General features: G+C 39.1%; 1 protein-coding gene across 1 annotated transcript in view; it reads right to left on the reverse strand.

Moving 5' to 3' along the window:
* ndst3 (N-deacetylase/N-sulfotransferase (heparan glucosaminyl) 3) overlaps positions 1–14,997 on the reverse strand; it is a 78,401-nt gene that overhangs the window by 59,259 nt on the left and 4,145 nt on the right. The window lies entirely within an intron of this gene.

A 14,997-nucleotide genomic window follows, 5' to 3' on the forward strand; every position in this document is an offset into this window, starting at 1 on the left:
TGATTGTGGCAGGTGAAAAACATGAGGTGAAAAATCTTGTGTGAGTGGGGAGCCAAATCTAGAGATGTTATGATAAATGACAATGTAAATACATAAAAATAACACGTAAAGTGAAACCAAATAACCAAAAATTCTTAACATGTTTTAACTAAGTGACCAATGTGCCGTTATATTTTTTTTATTTAACATAGTGATTGATTTCAAAAAGCTGTTCGTTCTTGCTGTTCTCTACTCCTTGTCTCTTTCCTGGCTGTGTGAAATATCGTGATGTGTCTCATAGTATGTTCTTGGTCCTGGAGGGAAGGAGTAACAGTCATTTGTTTACATCACAGTTTATTGTTAGCAAGCTCTGATAAGGTGCTAACACTGTTTGTGTAAAAGTTCTTGTGCACAACTCTCTGCCTTGATGTAAGTTTTTCCTCATTGCATTGTTAAGGCTGGACATGCAACTGAGCTACAGCAGCACAGTAGCAGAAGGAAAACAGGAAGTGATGCCTCATTCACTATAGGTTGTTTGTGATCATGTAATCATGTAACCCAAAATGTCCATTGGGAGTCAGAAAGTGGGGGACGGCCAGGAATATAATAATAATAATAATAATAATAATATTAATAATAATAATAATAATAATAATAATAATAATGATAATAAATAACTTTATTTACATAGCACCTTTAAAAACCGATGATTACAAAGTGCTTTAACAGACAGAGCAAAAGCAAGACCTCAGGGATTCACAAGATGAACAAAGTAACAATAAACCAAACAGAGAAAGTCTTGATAATCAAACAGAAAGTCATAACAAACTGAGACACAGATGTCTACGAAATTAGCATACTTGAAAGGAAAGGGAAAGACATAGAAGGTCTTGCAGTTAAAATAGAAAAGATGAAAATATGTAGGGAAAGACAGTATGATATTATATGAAAGTAAAACCACACAGAAGAAGATGACATCACCTCATTAGCAATAAAATAAAAATAGGAAGATTAATACTTGATAAAAAGAAAAGGAACAGGTAAGAAAAAAAACTACATTAATAAATTTAAAAAATAAAATGAATAAAAATAAAAAATTTAATCAGACGATATTAAGATGGCCATGGAAGGAAAAGTCAAGGACAAATGCAGTGAGCGCAACAAAACGAATATAAAAAAGTGATTATAAAAATAAGTTAAAGGAAGCATCACGTAAAAGCAGTTCTGTAAAAGTGAGTTTTAAGGAGTGATTTAAAAGATGTCACTGAATCTGCAAGCTTTATCTCCTCGGGCAGGTCATTCCAAAGTCAAAGGGCCCTGACAGCCAAAGCCCTGTCTCCTTTAGATTTGAGTATCGACTTTGGAACGGCCAGGAAGCCCCAACCTGAGGATCTAAGGCTGCGGGAAGGCTTAGAAGGGGTCAGCATCTCAGTGATATAGCCTGGGGCTAAACCCATGAGAGCATTAAAAGTGATGAGTAAAATCTTAAAATCAATTCTAAAAGCAGTAGGAGGCCAGTGGAGGGAAGCCTCTTTAACATAAAAAGAACCCTAAGTTCGTCACAAGCATGCTATTAATTGGAAAGGTAATATACTATCAATTGAATTAACCTTGTGGGCTGAGAGAACCGAGTAAAAATGTGCTTTCCATGCGCCATTTATTTGTTCAAAAATGTGCTACGAAATGGCACTTTAATATTAGTCACGGTAGCTAGCTCCCATTTGAGCGCCAGTTTCCTTTCCTCCATCTTTTGCAGTTATTTAATCCACATTTAATAGCCAAACTGGTACCAAATGAAGAGCTGTCTGGGTGCCACACAACCAGCTGTACTGAGCCAAGCCAAATGATCTGGATCTGTCTGTCAGGATGTCCTGGCTGCTTACCCGCCAGGCAGCCTTTTGGCCCCTTTCAGTTATCCACAACCAAAGGGACACCAACATGTGTCTATCATTTCTTTAGCTTCCTTGAAGTTATCTAGGCATTATATTAAGTTAATAAGCATCCTAGAATGCTTCTAGATAACTTCCTAATAAATAAACTGTTAAGGAGATTAAGGACTGGAAGGTGGTTGGAGAGCGGGACATGCCATCCACGCAGAAGTTGAGGGCACAAAACACAATTGAAGAAAATGAAATACCAAAACAGATAAATGGCAAAACGTAGAGAATTGGCCAGTCTGATAATCAGTAAGCTCCTAGTTTTTACTAAGTGGATAATATTCAAGCCTCACATATTTTACTACATCAATGAAGAGTGCCTGTTCAAGTGTCTGGTTCTGAGGTGCTGAAGAGAAGAAGGTTTCTTTGGCTGGTGTATCACAGGCAAAGCTAGAGTAGTGGAACCTGCACTTCATAAGGTAAATATTCACAACCACACTGGGACCTGCAAAGATAGTCGGATGTTTCTTAACATGTTAATGAACCTCAACCATGAGCAAACTGTGGTTAGTTGCTCCCTAAAAAGTACAGTCCTAAGAACCTTTCTAGAAACCTTTCTTAAACGGTACATATCATAAGGAGGAACCGATCAGTAGAAGAGAGTACATCTTGGTCAGAGACACTCACTGCATAAGTGACAAACTCTACCACTGTCTCTTCTGGGCCATGCAGTCTCCTCCTGCTGTTTTTCTGAGAGTGACAGCAGCAGATCTGGGAGAATGGGACTTTAAACAATATGGAGCCAATCTGTCCACTCTTACCAAGCTCAGAGCTGGATCTGGTTTTAAATGGGCCATAAGAGAGACTTTAAAAGAAAGAAGTGGGGGGGATTTGGATCAGCAGAGGGAAGGACTGTACCGTATGCGGGAGATCTTGACAATCCTTACGATGTAGGTAAACACACACTGTGATTAGCGGTTAACGATAGCTCTCATTTCTGTGCCCAATCCCACAGCTGCCTAACACTGCTGGTGTCAGAAGTAATGCCAGTTTGTTTTCTGTGTACGGGAGAGCCAAAGTGTATGTGCACACGTGTGTATGCGTGGTAAGCGCAGGATGAGGTGCCAACTAGATGTTGGGGTTCAAACAGATGGGAGACAGGCATCTGGACAGCTGGCATTCACTGCTTTTCACAAACCCTTTACACCAACCACCTCTCCACTGTATCCCCATTCTGTCATTCTCGCCTTTGCTCTGCTTCTCGTCTTTTCTTCTCACAGCCTTTAGCCTGGCAAGACGAAAAGTCGTTATAAGGTAAATATATAGGTGGTTTCTATGTGGAGATACATTGAAGCCACAAGAAAACAAAAGTGTGAAAGCAGGTCAGAGTTCTTGATTCATCTCCATGGGTGCATGTGTTTCTGTCTCTGTGTACTTGTGCATGTAATGTGAACACCAGACCAGCAAATTTAACTGGGTCAGGCATCTCTATTTGATGAGCAGGAGGAGCACTTTAACAGTAAACGCCAGTCTTCTTCTTTTTGCTAACTCTCCTCTTCTCTGTCTCACTTCCAGTCTCGCTTGTCAGATTCAAGTCATCTTAGTTTTTCCTTTTTTTATTGGAACATTTCACAAAAATCATCTATTCACTTTGCATTTACAGATCCAAGGTACTTGTGATTGCTTTGGCATCGCTTTACTTACGCTAAATTCTACTTGGCAGCACCTCAAGGATTTTGAGTTTCAGTGATTGCTGTGACCGCAAAACCGGCCTCATTTTTGTGGAGGAAAATGCATGGCACGCAGCCGAGCTCTCAGAGTGAGTCTGGAGTAAAAACAAGAGCGCTGACAAAAATTGTTAATTAAACAAAAAAGTTATTAAGATAATTTCCTTCCTCACAAATGCTTTCTTTGGAGTGTTCATTACACATCAGCAGCATTTTTGTTTCCTTTTTTGAGTTGTATGTCACCAAACAATTGTTAAAATCAAAACTGATACATGAAATTTAGCAGCCTTTTTTCTCTCTCTAATAACCAAACTGTAAAACATCTCCTTCCCTGCAGGGCTGCCTGTGATCATTTTCACTTGTCCAGATCAGGAAGATGAATGGGAGCAGATGTCAGTAAGCATTACGCTGGAAGCAATACACAAGCCTCTCTGCCGTCTTATATGCCATCTCCTGTTCTCTCTTTTCTACCTGCAGCTTTGTCGTTTAAAGAAAAAATTCTACATCTAAGATCCCCTCACAAGCGTGCCAGCCCTGCCATGTATTAAATAAATCATGTAGTCTGACAAGAAATCTGTGTGCCTCTCGTAAAACTCAGCCTTTTTTCTCCTTTTCCCCTCATCACACTGCACTTGTTTTCAAATCTTTTCTCCACAGTTTATGTATACTTCATTGTAATACAATTTCAAAAAGTAATAAATAGATAAGGGGCTCAGTTCCATTGACTTTAGCTGCAGAAATGCATCGTACTTAATTAGGTCTAGAGATTAACTCTAAGCAGAACTGCACAATAAACTCCTGAGTGCTAAGCCAAAAGCCAACAGAGAAGTTTAAATACTGCCCATTTTGTATAATCCCATTTTTGTTTTCTTTTCCATTTTAGGTCTTAGCCAGAACAAAGTGATCTTGGGGACATGGAAGCACATTTTAGACACTTCTCAATGCAATTCACCTATATATCCACCCTCTAAAGGTGTTCAAAGGGCTTCTTATACTTTAAGCCTAATATAGCACTGCATATTAGACAATGGAAACGTTATTATTTGACTTCCTGAATTCAACAAAGCAATAACATGAACTTTGTACTTTGAAACACGTTTGAGTCTATTTGGCCGTTTTAAGGTGCTCTCAAGACTTCAAAATTATAAAATGGGGCAAGTGAAGGGTTTTCCTCTAAAATGATGACAGTGCATCAGTGCATCTCCAAAAATGGAGAGAATAAACACATAGAAAATATAGGGATTCACCAATGTGTCAGTAGATTACTGGCATCAGCTGGTATTGGTCCTGTCCGCAAACATCAGCCCCTCTGCAAATAACATGGCATGCAAAGTAGAGAGGCTCGGATACTATTTGTTTCCTTTACGATATAGACACCAGGGTCTGGACCGTCTATGTTGTAGAAACTGGGACATTATTCTAGCCCTCAGTGAACTCATGGACAGCCTCTCTGTGACACTTAAAGCTGTTTTTGCTGCTGATTGCTGTGTTACTGCTAAATATTAAAATTACAATGACACAGATGGCCACATCACAGGCTCTCTAGCTCTCTGTTTCTCCATTATGAATTATCCAGGCCGTCTCCACCAGGATATAAGCAGGAAGAGCTGCACATTTTGACAAAGCATGACGAGATGACTGAGCAGCCTGCCATTGGTTGTCACAACCCATCACAAAGCATTCTAGGATATAAAATGTCTTATAGCATTAGCTGCTAGCAGAAACAATCAAAAATGGATTACAAAATGGATAAAAAGATGTTCAATGTCAGTGTTCCTGGTGTGGATTTGAACTTTAAAGACCAGGAAAAGTCACCCAAGTTCCAGGTCCACAAGAAAAGCTTATGTTAGGAATTTAAAGGCACGGATAACATCTTTGGAATGGGACAACGGTTAGTGTCAAGTGGGGAAAAAGTAAGATGCAACTATTTTTGGTTTAAAAGTTATTAAAGTTCTAATAACTTGTGCCACTTCTTCTTTTAACAACAAAAACTTGGGATTTAAAAAACACACTGAGAATAATGAGTGTCATGCTGCCTCCAAACTATGTGGCTGCAGAGGGTCCTTTTTTCCATTAAACACAACAGTATTGGATCAGTGCATCAACGCATGTACCAATACCTGCATTTTCAGCAGTATCAGACATATTTCCAATACTGAATAACTCTTGTGAAAACATATCTGTGGTGGGGATGTAGGGTCAACTCATGCTAGTGGGTTAGTTTTACCATTTCATCAAGAACATTGTATGTAATGTTATAAGCTAAGGCTTCAGTTGTTTCAATGTTGAAAATGAACAAAACTAAAGAATTTTTACAGAGATTTGCAGACAGTTTATAAATAGTCTGTTACCTCAACCCTCTGAGAATAAAAAAATTATACATTTTCCGCGACATTACTTTGAGAGTGTACTGTAAATTCTGAGGTTGTATAGTTACAAATAAAACCATGCTTATTTTTCTGAAGCAGGTAGCTCACTCTTTGTAGTTAAAAAGAGAACTGAGATATATTTTTTGTCAGTTTAAATTGTCGATATTTGTGTCCATTTTTAATGATACTGTGAGGAAATGGCGTCTGCAGTCATTAGACAGTATTTATTTTGTTATAGTAATCTTATGTTGGCTTCTAAACAGAGAAGGGCTTTTTTGTTTAATTGTGTAGAGGAATAGCCATTACTGAGTGTCTTGAACTATCTTTAAGGCCCCATCAACACAAAAAGATGAATTCAGAAGTATACGCAGAGGTTTTGTTTGTCATTTCGTTTTTTCATCCACACGGAAACAGTGTTTTGGGAAGCTGTAAAAATTACTTTTTGAAACCGGGACCCAAAGTGAACAAATCTGTATACACCCACCTCCAAGTGGACAGCCAACCACATACTTGAAACAATTACATCATACATAGCATTGTCCATTTAAGCCGCATGCACAGGTCAAGCCAAAACATCAATGGCAGAATACAGGGTTGTTCTTGTGCTTTATCCACATGCTCCATAATCTTCTTCTCTCTTTTTGGTGCATTTCCGCAGCAGCTTTACAGCGCCACTAACAGGCTTGGCATATATGCTACAGCGTTTTCAGTGGTTCCGTGCTTATGCAGACATTTCAAGGTAAAAAAAACTGCAGTATAACCAGGCTTCATCAACACACAACAACAGGCTAATTAGCAGGTAGCAAAGTAGCTGGGTTAATCTGTGTCATCCCAACCACCGCTGAATGACGCTGTAAGTTCAACATTTCCATAAACTTCTAAATAGGATCAGGAGATCTAGGCATTTGTGCTTTATCTGTAAAGACATAAGCCGAACAGCAGCACTGATAAAGGCCTAAAGTCTGTTTCAGACTGGGACCGTATCTTTCTGCTTGCGTGTGCTGTGCGGCTTATTACCCACGCCGATGAAATTGGCAGAGGGTTATGTAAAGGGTTCCGTATCTTTCTTTCTATCTTTGTTTGTTTGTTTGTTTGTTTGTATGTGTACAAGATAACTCGACAACGGAAAGTTGGATCTTCACCAAACTTTCAGAGAATGTTTTGATTTGATTTTGGTGATGATCCGCGCATCCGTTCGTTTTCTCTTGGACGTCGAATTTTAAACACCATAGTAATCAATGGGAGCGTGACTTCCTCGGTGGTGCTGCTTTGGCGTGGGTCTGCCGCCTCAGATGGCCATTCTAGTTGGGGTGTGAATCTCTCCTTGTCAGGATGATTCAATTCGAATCTCGATTCACAGACTACGATTCGATTCGCTGACGAGCCATTAAAATACAGAACGACTCGGTTCAGTTCAGTATGATTCGATTTCGGTACAATCTGATTATAGAATCAAAATAACTTTTTGCTTTAACAAAAATTCACAAAAAAGGGCAAAACAAGATAATTTCAAAATAATTTAAGTTTATTTATTTATCTTATTTATAAAACAGACTAAATGCCAGGCCTCCTGTTGCTAACATTCTGAAACTATGATTAAGAAAGTTTTCATCACACCCAGTTGTCTTACTTTGACAATAAATTGGGAGATACATATTAAAATTAGTTACTGGTAAATGTTTGTCCTTCTGTACTTGAACGATTTGTCACCAAATCAGTCACTCCCAACAACACGTTACAGTTGTAAACCCCGTGAATAAACGAGCTGTTGTTACGGTGATAACTGAAGACTTCTCAGAGTTTTAACTCAGAAAAGAGTTTATGTTCGGGTCTCTTTGTGCTACATTTAGCATTAGCATCTTAGGTAAACTTTAGCTCCGCCATCTCAACAGATTTATGAGCTGCCATAGTTCTCAATCACTTTTCTCCAACCTTCAGATGGGCAGACATTTTGAAAGTGATCCTTCCTTCATATGAAGTCCACAATACTTTTACTTGAGGTGCAGAACTGTAACTGAAAGACAGATGTTAAGATCGGTTAACCGATCAATATTGGGTTATATTTACACTAGTAAGGCTTATAGTAAAGTCAAACATCAACACTGTATCAAAAATACTTAAAACAACAGCAAGGAGGACAACAGAGAAGGCCATTTTAAGTTTAAGAAGTTAAACATTGCTGTACTTTTGTTTATCAATACTCAAGTAATCATAAGTTTATTATTTTTATATTTACTTGGATCTCTTACGATCTGAATTCTCCCTAAATCAACATGCATCGCAAAACATATTGTATTGTGGCCTCTGTAACATCATCATATCATGAGGCTGTGGGAAATACCCAGGCCTAATTACCAACATGAATTTTCTAAAATAATGAAAGATACATTTCAAGACGAGGTACTTACAAGTGAAACACATCCAATTGCATACCTCATTGGAAAAAAAACAGACATTAAGAATAACACGAAGTAATGAATAAAACCCCACCAGGTTCATGATAAGGATTTGGCTATATCATTATTTTCAACATGAGTCTTCATGATGCATCTAAATGGCTCAGAGTTACCATCATGAATCAGTCTCCTACCTATAATGTATTGATAGATTAATATTCAGTCATCTGCAAAAGGCTTTACAGGATTTTGGTTCATCTGTGTGTGTCCTCTCAACTGAGATGACACCATTCAGAAAGCACCTTGGGGAAGAAAAAAGTGAGAAATGGTTGATAAAAGAGATTATGAAGGAATACAAATACGCCTGAGATATGATCATTGAGTGAGGGGAGGGGTGGATGAGGAAGACGATGATAAAAAAGGATCTGATGCCAATGGGACACTTCTTTATCAGCCACTCCAAGTAGAAAAGTGAAGAAAACATGCACATATGACTAAAAAACACACAAGCACAACCACGATCATTGATGGGACTTTTTGACTGGCATCATCCCTCATTTTGAGAAATGTCATCGGCAGGGTGCCTCCCTGTGAATCATTTTAATAGAGGAAATACAGCTGTGTGTGCGTGCGTGTGGGGACTGGAGGGGGTGTAGGTATTGTTTGTCACCAGATGAACTCGTGGGGTGAGACTAATGAAGAGTGCAGCGTGAAGGAGGGAGGCATTTTAATTGGCCTCTTTCTCTCTGTCTCGCTCTTCTCCCTCCTTGTTCTTCTTCAGGACGCGACAGGAGATTGAATGTTGGCTCTGCAGAGGTAAGAAGGGATTTCTGACACTGGCACAGCTCAGGCCTTGTCCTGCTAATTGGTCAATTACACCTCCTTTTGATGCAGGGATACCCAGAGCTTTGTGAATGGAGGAAGGATGGAAGATGATTTACATTTTTAATATACATTCATAATCACAGATTGCTTCATGGTTTTGCTGTGATGTCTAATACTTTCTCATTGTTGACTCATTTTTGAATGAAATACTCTCTGTCTTGATGAAATAAAGTATTCAGCAAACTAAACATGCTCCGATGTGGATCTCATCTGTAATGTCACTCTGATTCTGACCCAGTTTCAATGTACAACAAACATTTGGACTACCTAATTAATTAGTCCCTTGGTTTTCACAGACATTTCTCTGTCTTCAATAAAATGAAGAGAAATCTTTTCAGTTGTGATCTTTGCCAAAAGCTCTATATGAGTATTCAACATTTGGTCAGTAAATGTGACTCATCCTTACAGCAGCTTTTCAGTGTCACTTCGTTGGAAATGAAGACTTTATGAGTCTTATTTAAAGTCATTTACAGCAGTGATTCTCACCTTTTCCAGCAGGACCCACCACTACTTCCTTGGTGACATATCACAAGCCAAATTTTGTAATGTTTTTAATCCTTACAATGTTTTCTTGATGAAAAATGGAGCCCTTTAGACTTGAGATGGGACTTAAGATGTGATGTAACAAAGAGATGGAGGCATTTCCTTCAAACAGCTCATTGTAGACTATGGGTGTAACAAGATACTTCGCTTATGAGATGAGATTAAGGCTCACAATAAGGAGATGGCACTTTTTTTTCAGTGATATATGATATATTTACAGTGATGCAGAATATATGACTAGAAAATTTGTCTTTAATTCAAGTGAAAGAAATAAAAATCAAAGATTACAGGTGCGTTTTTGAAAAGTTCCAACTATTAATCTTCTTCCTGAACTTTGGATCAACTTAACGACAGACAAGAGCCTGCCCACTCAGCTCGACTTCCTGTCAGCTAAGCTATCACTAAAGCTAGGCTTCTGGTTGACATATAGTGTCTGCTTGTCAATACCTGCCAATCAAATGAGACACACCAATCACACAACATAACTGAAACAACTGTGGTACAACCCCCCCCCCCCCAGTGTTTGCTAATTAAGACATTAGCTAATGAAATACGTTTTGTTTTTGGAGCCAGGCTGTTTTAACATGTCCGGTGCAATACCAGGGTGCTTTACTCTTCATTTAGACCACTTCATGCTAGCTGCCACTGTGCATCCATGCAACCTGTTCATCTCGTGAGACAACTAGAAATCTTGTGAAGTTTAAGTCTTGCGAGATTGCCTGACACAAGATCCAGTCACACCTCTATTATAGACTTTTAACAACATATTTTGTTTCAGGCAGATGTTCATGTCCCAGTGAAAATTACTTTGAAACCCACTTTTTGGTCCAGACCCATCACTCACAAACCAAGTACTAAGATTTACTGATCAAAAAACTCCCTGAAACAACCTTATTGCAAACATGCAATAAATTACTAAATGAAGTGATTGGGGCACATGATTATAAAAATACAATATCTGGAGTAAGGACGGCATGATTAGCTGAGAAAAGGGAATAAAATCATCATTAACAGTTTTTTTTAACAATCCTGGTCCATGCTCCATCTAAACTGTAACACATCCACCTGCTGCTAGTAGCCACTGCAGTTGTTCTTCATGACTATTGACTTGCTGCCAAATTGTTTTTCAATCTGATATGAACAACAACTGCTAAAGCACCAAAATAAGCATTTCATAGGAACAGCACAGCAGCACTATTTTGATCTAGAAAATGAGGAAAAAATGTCCAGAGGTTGTGCCAGATTATACTCACATATAACCAAAGCACTGAGTCATAATACCCATCTCTAACCTGACATGCCAGATCGACTCTTACATATATCTGAGGTAGAAGGCATGTGCAGCTCAGGACGTAACCTGAGCTTGACAGAACCCTAACCCCTGCTGTAGTTTATAAACCGTGGAGCTTGTTGTCGGATTAAACTCAAGTTGAGGCCGGTCTGGAGAAAAACATCTTTTCCACCAAGAGAAGCTTTCAATGTGGCTCTTTGCTCTTGTTTTAATACAGAAATGTGGCTCAGGTTTAATCAAACTGAACTACGTCTGAACGCATCACTACACCAGCAGATGCCATCGCTACCTCTCCCAGTATATCTAAACCCCACTCAAAAATACCATCTCATCCTCCTCAAATAACGCTGATTGGTCAGGTCATTGGTCATTTTGGATTGTGGACAAGCCAGGAGCAAATATTTTTTTCTAGAAAAAGCCTAAAAAAGTGTATTTTGCATAGTAGGTCACTTTTAAGCAGACATGCATGAAAACTTTTAATTTACTCAGTTTTTTTCTTTGAAAACAGGTAATGTAAGGTTGTTTTCCACCATCTTTTAATTTTCTTGTTCTAAAGCATTTTTTCCTATTATAACAGATTGATTTTTCTCATTATCTTGAAATAACAAGGCCCGGTTTTTGGCTATGTAGAAAACAGCTGCCTGGGTACTATGATAGGCCAGATCATGACATGCCATGCTGGCACTGCTGAAAAAATGAAGCAATTTGAGCCCATTTTTGTTTGTGCTGTTGCAACTCCAGGGGTATGAGATAAATAAGCTGTGATCTTGAGAAAACAAACTGAATAAAATGCAGAGAAGATTGTGCATGTGCATACCAGTTTATTATTAGAAGTGAGAGTCAGACTATAATCCAACCACTCTACCTGATGCTCATCTTCTCAGAGGGGAGGGCTGCTACAAATCAACATATTTCTTCACCTCCGCCTCCCCTCCTCCGCTTCCATATTTCCCTCAAGCGTTTTGTTTCGCTGAAAATCGCAAACTTAGCTACTGGCTCTCCCCTAAGGTGCCAAACTCCACCTTTCCCTCCTTCTTTCCTCCAGTCTTCTTCTCTGATTGTCGACTATCCTGGAGGAGAGCAGAAACGTGGAAAGAGAGCATTTTTAAATGGCATCACTCTCTCTTTTTCTGACCCTCTCTCTCTCTCTCTCTCTCTCTCACTGTCTCCCTCTCTATCTCTCCATCTCCCGCTCTGCATCTCTTCCTCCTTTCCCCATCTCCCAGTCCTTCTGTTATGGCACTGGTTCATCCTCATGTATATTTATGCTACAAAGCTGAAGAGTCAGGCGGACTTAAAATGAAAACTCAAACTAGAGTGGGCCTGTGCGCTCATTTTGTGAATGTGTATGTGCGCGGCATGTGTGTGCATGTGCTTAAGTGTGTGTGAGTATTCACTCTTTTATGCTTTTTAGGATACAAGCGTCTCTTTTATATTCAGGGGTGGAATCCCGCTCCACTCTGGCCCCCACTGCCCTCCTGTTTTCCTCTGCATCCATATTCCTCTCATCTAGTCGCAGTCACAGACGTTTTTTTCTCCCTGCCTGATGGGACAGGTGTCAGCCATTGACGGAAAGTGACATTCTAATCTAAAGTAGTGATTCAGAAAACTTGCACACACACAAACACACACTCTTTTCTATCATGTATTTCTTGTGACTGCAGGGAGACAGGCAGGCGCCTCAGGGTTTAGCTTGTGCACATTGCTGCAGAGAAGCATAAATCTCACCTGTCTTTAAGCCCCCCGCCACACACACACACTCAAATAAACACACTGTGCCACACATGAAAACCCACCAAACACAATTTGTTTCTCTTGAATGGCCGCAGCGGGAGGATGTGACCACAGTCTTCAAACAAAATTCCTGGTGCAGAAGCGTTTTATGCACACTCCACCAATCCCCTTACATTCCCAAAGTTTACACGCATGTGAAAAAAACTTCATCTGTTTGGGTGCACTTCCTGTATGTGCTGGAAAGTGCGAGTGTGTGTTTGCTCATGCAAGCGTGTGTGTTGAAACAATAGCTGTCTTGAGAGGCGGGCTGCATGGCTGACTCTCCTTTAGTTTCCCTACGAGGAGGAACGTGGGAAAAGAGGAATAAGTGCCATTCATCTTTTCACTGGCTCATTCACTACCTCTCTTTCTCTCTCTCACCTCTTCTTTCTCTCATTCACTGCACGTCTTTGTTCCCTTAAATGGCCTCTTTGCTTCTGGCTAAACCTCCTTTTGAGATAAATACCCTCTTGCTGTAGCCCAACACATATGCCAATGGTGCATAACACACAGAGCCATTAACACGCACTCAAAATATCATGAGCCGTCCAAAATACCCACTTGATGCTCTCATGCCTGGGCTAAGATGCTTGAGAAAGTTCTCCCTTTTAAATGTTTGCAATAAAGTGAATTTTCCCCTAAATTCCTCAATTAAAATTCATTTTTCATAACAGAATGAGGTTAACAGACATCACAATTAATTCATCCGTCTATTCTCAACAGCTCTTTCACTCATACACTCTTGTTTACGGTTGTGGAATTGTCTTCTCATATTGGCTTTCAGATTTGTACCACAAGGCTGGAGATTACCAGTGTTTGATGCACTTTTACCACTCTGAACACTTTTGGCATGCAGCAAGAGTAGTTTTCTCTGATGTAGCACTGTTACACATTCATAAAACTCCCAAAAATCTTCAAAATGATCAGAGTCAGCTGCATGTTTGAATGCAAACAGCCAAATATTCACCCTGACCGTACCTGGATTTTTCCCTGCCAGCCCCCAATGTCAATTTTAGTTTGAAGTCAGAGTGAGCTGATGGAGAGCGCAGCAGGAAATTCACCATAAGAAAGTGGGAAAGCTAGATGACATTAATGTCCTGGGACTGGGGATGCAGACCGAAACTTAAGTACATAAAAACAAGATTCAGGATTTTAAACATTTTAGCTTATTGATTCTGCTATTGAGTTTCACAGGTTCTGTGGCGTAAAACTATTTCCTCTCATCACTTGTGCAAAAATATATATCAGCTCTTGCAGAGGGGAACATAATCTCAAAGCACATCAACATTGTGCATACAATTAAACCAAAATGCAGGCCTTCAACTGTCAGCTTGAAGAAAAAAGACATGCACTAGAAGTAGCATGTAATCATAACACTGGATTTTGTTGCTATGGACAATTGTCCTCCTTATCTGCTTAGATCAGCGCTGGAAGTGCTCCAGAACTTTGTAGCAAGTTTCATTAGTTTAGAATATTAATACAATGTTGAAAACATAGGTGAATTGGTAGAATAAAAGTTAATTAGCAGAATTAAGGAGTGGCCAAACAGTTATTTTATGATAACAGCCGTCGCAATATTAAAATCTAATATCATGGTAATTATGACCTCAAATATCAGTAATCAGCATTATCAGATTATTGTTAGAATTTGCTCAAAATCTAAAAAGGTTCAGATCTATCATTCCAAATCTTTCCATCAAGTTTGATATTGAAAAAACAGAATAAATAAAAGTATAAGCACAGGGAGAAAGCTATACATTTTTAGTTTGTAGAAACAAAAGTAAACATGAAAACCTTGTCTGATGTGCATCAACAGTAGTACTTTTTTGATAAGGTTGTCAAATGTTTTAGAATTTTAACTAAACCTGCAGTTATGACATCATCCCTATTTGGTTTTACATTGGTTTCAGTCTGTATCAGCCCTATTGACAGACATCTGCAAATAATTTGGGCATGTTCTGATGTCAATAGCAGATGTTTATCTGTTGTATTTTATTAAACTAATCTTGAAATTTAGCACACCTAATCAGTGATTCAGAGTAGAGATTTAATATTGGTCAAACATGAGAGAAAACATTGGCATAGTGGCAGTGTTACACCAAAAGATGCAATGAAAACAGTCAGCAGAGATATCAGCCATTGGCTGAATTGTTATTT

Source organism: Cheilinus undulatus, linkage group 4, assembly GCF_018320785.1.
Source record: "Cheilinus undulatus linkage group 4, ASM1832078v1, whole genome shotgun sequence".
NCBI classification, from domain to species: domain Eukaryota; kingdom Metazoa; phylum Chordata; class Actinopteri; order Labriformes; family Labridae; genus Cheilinus; species Cheilinus undulatus.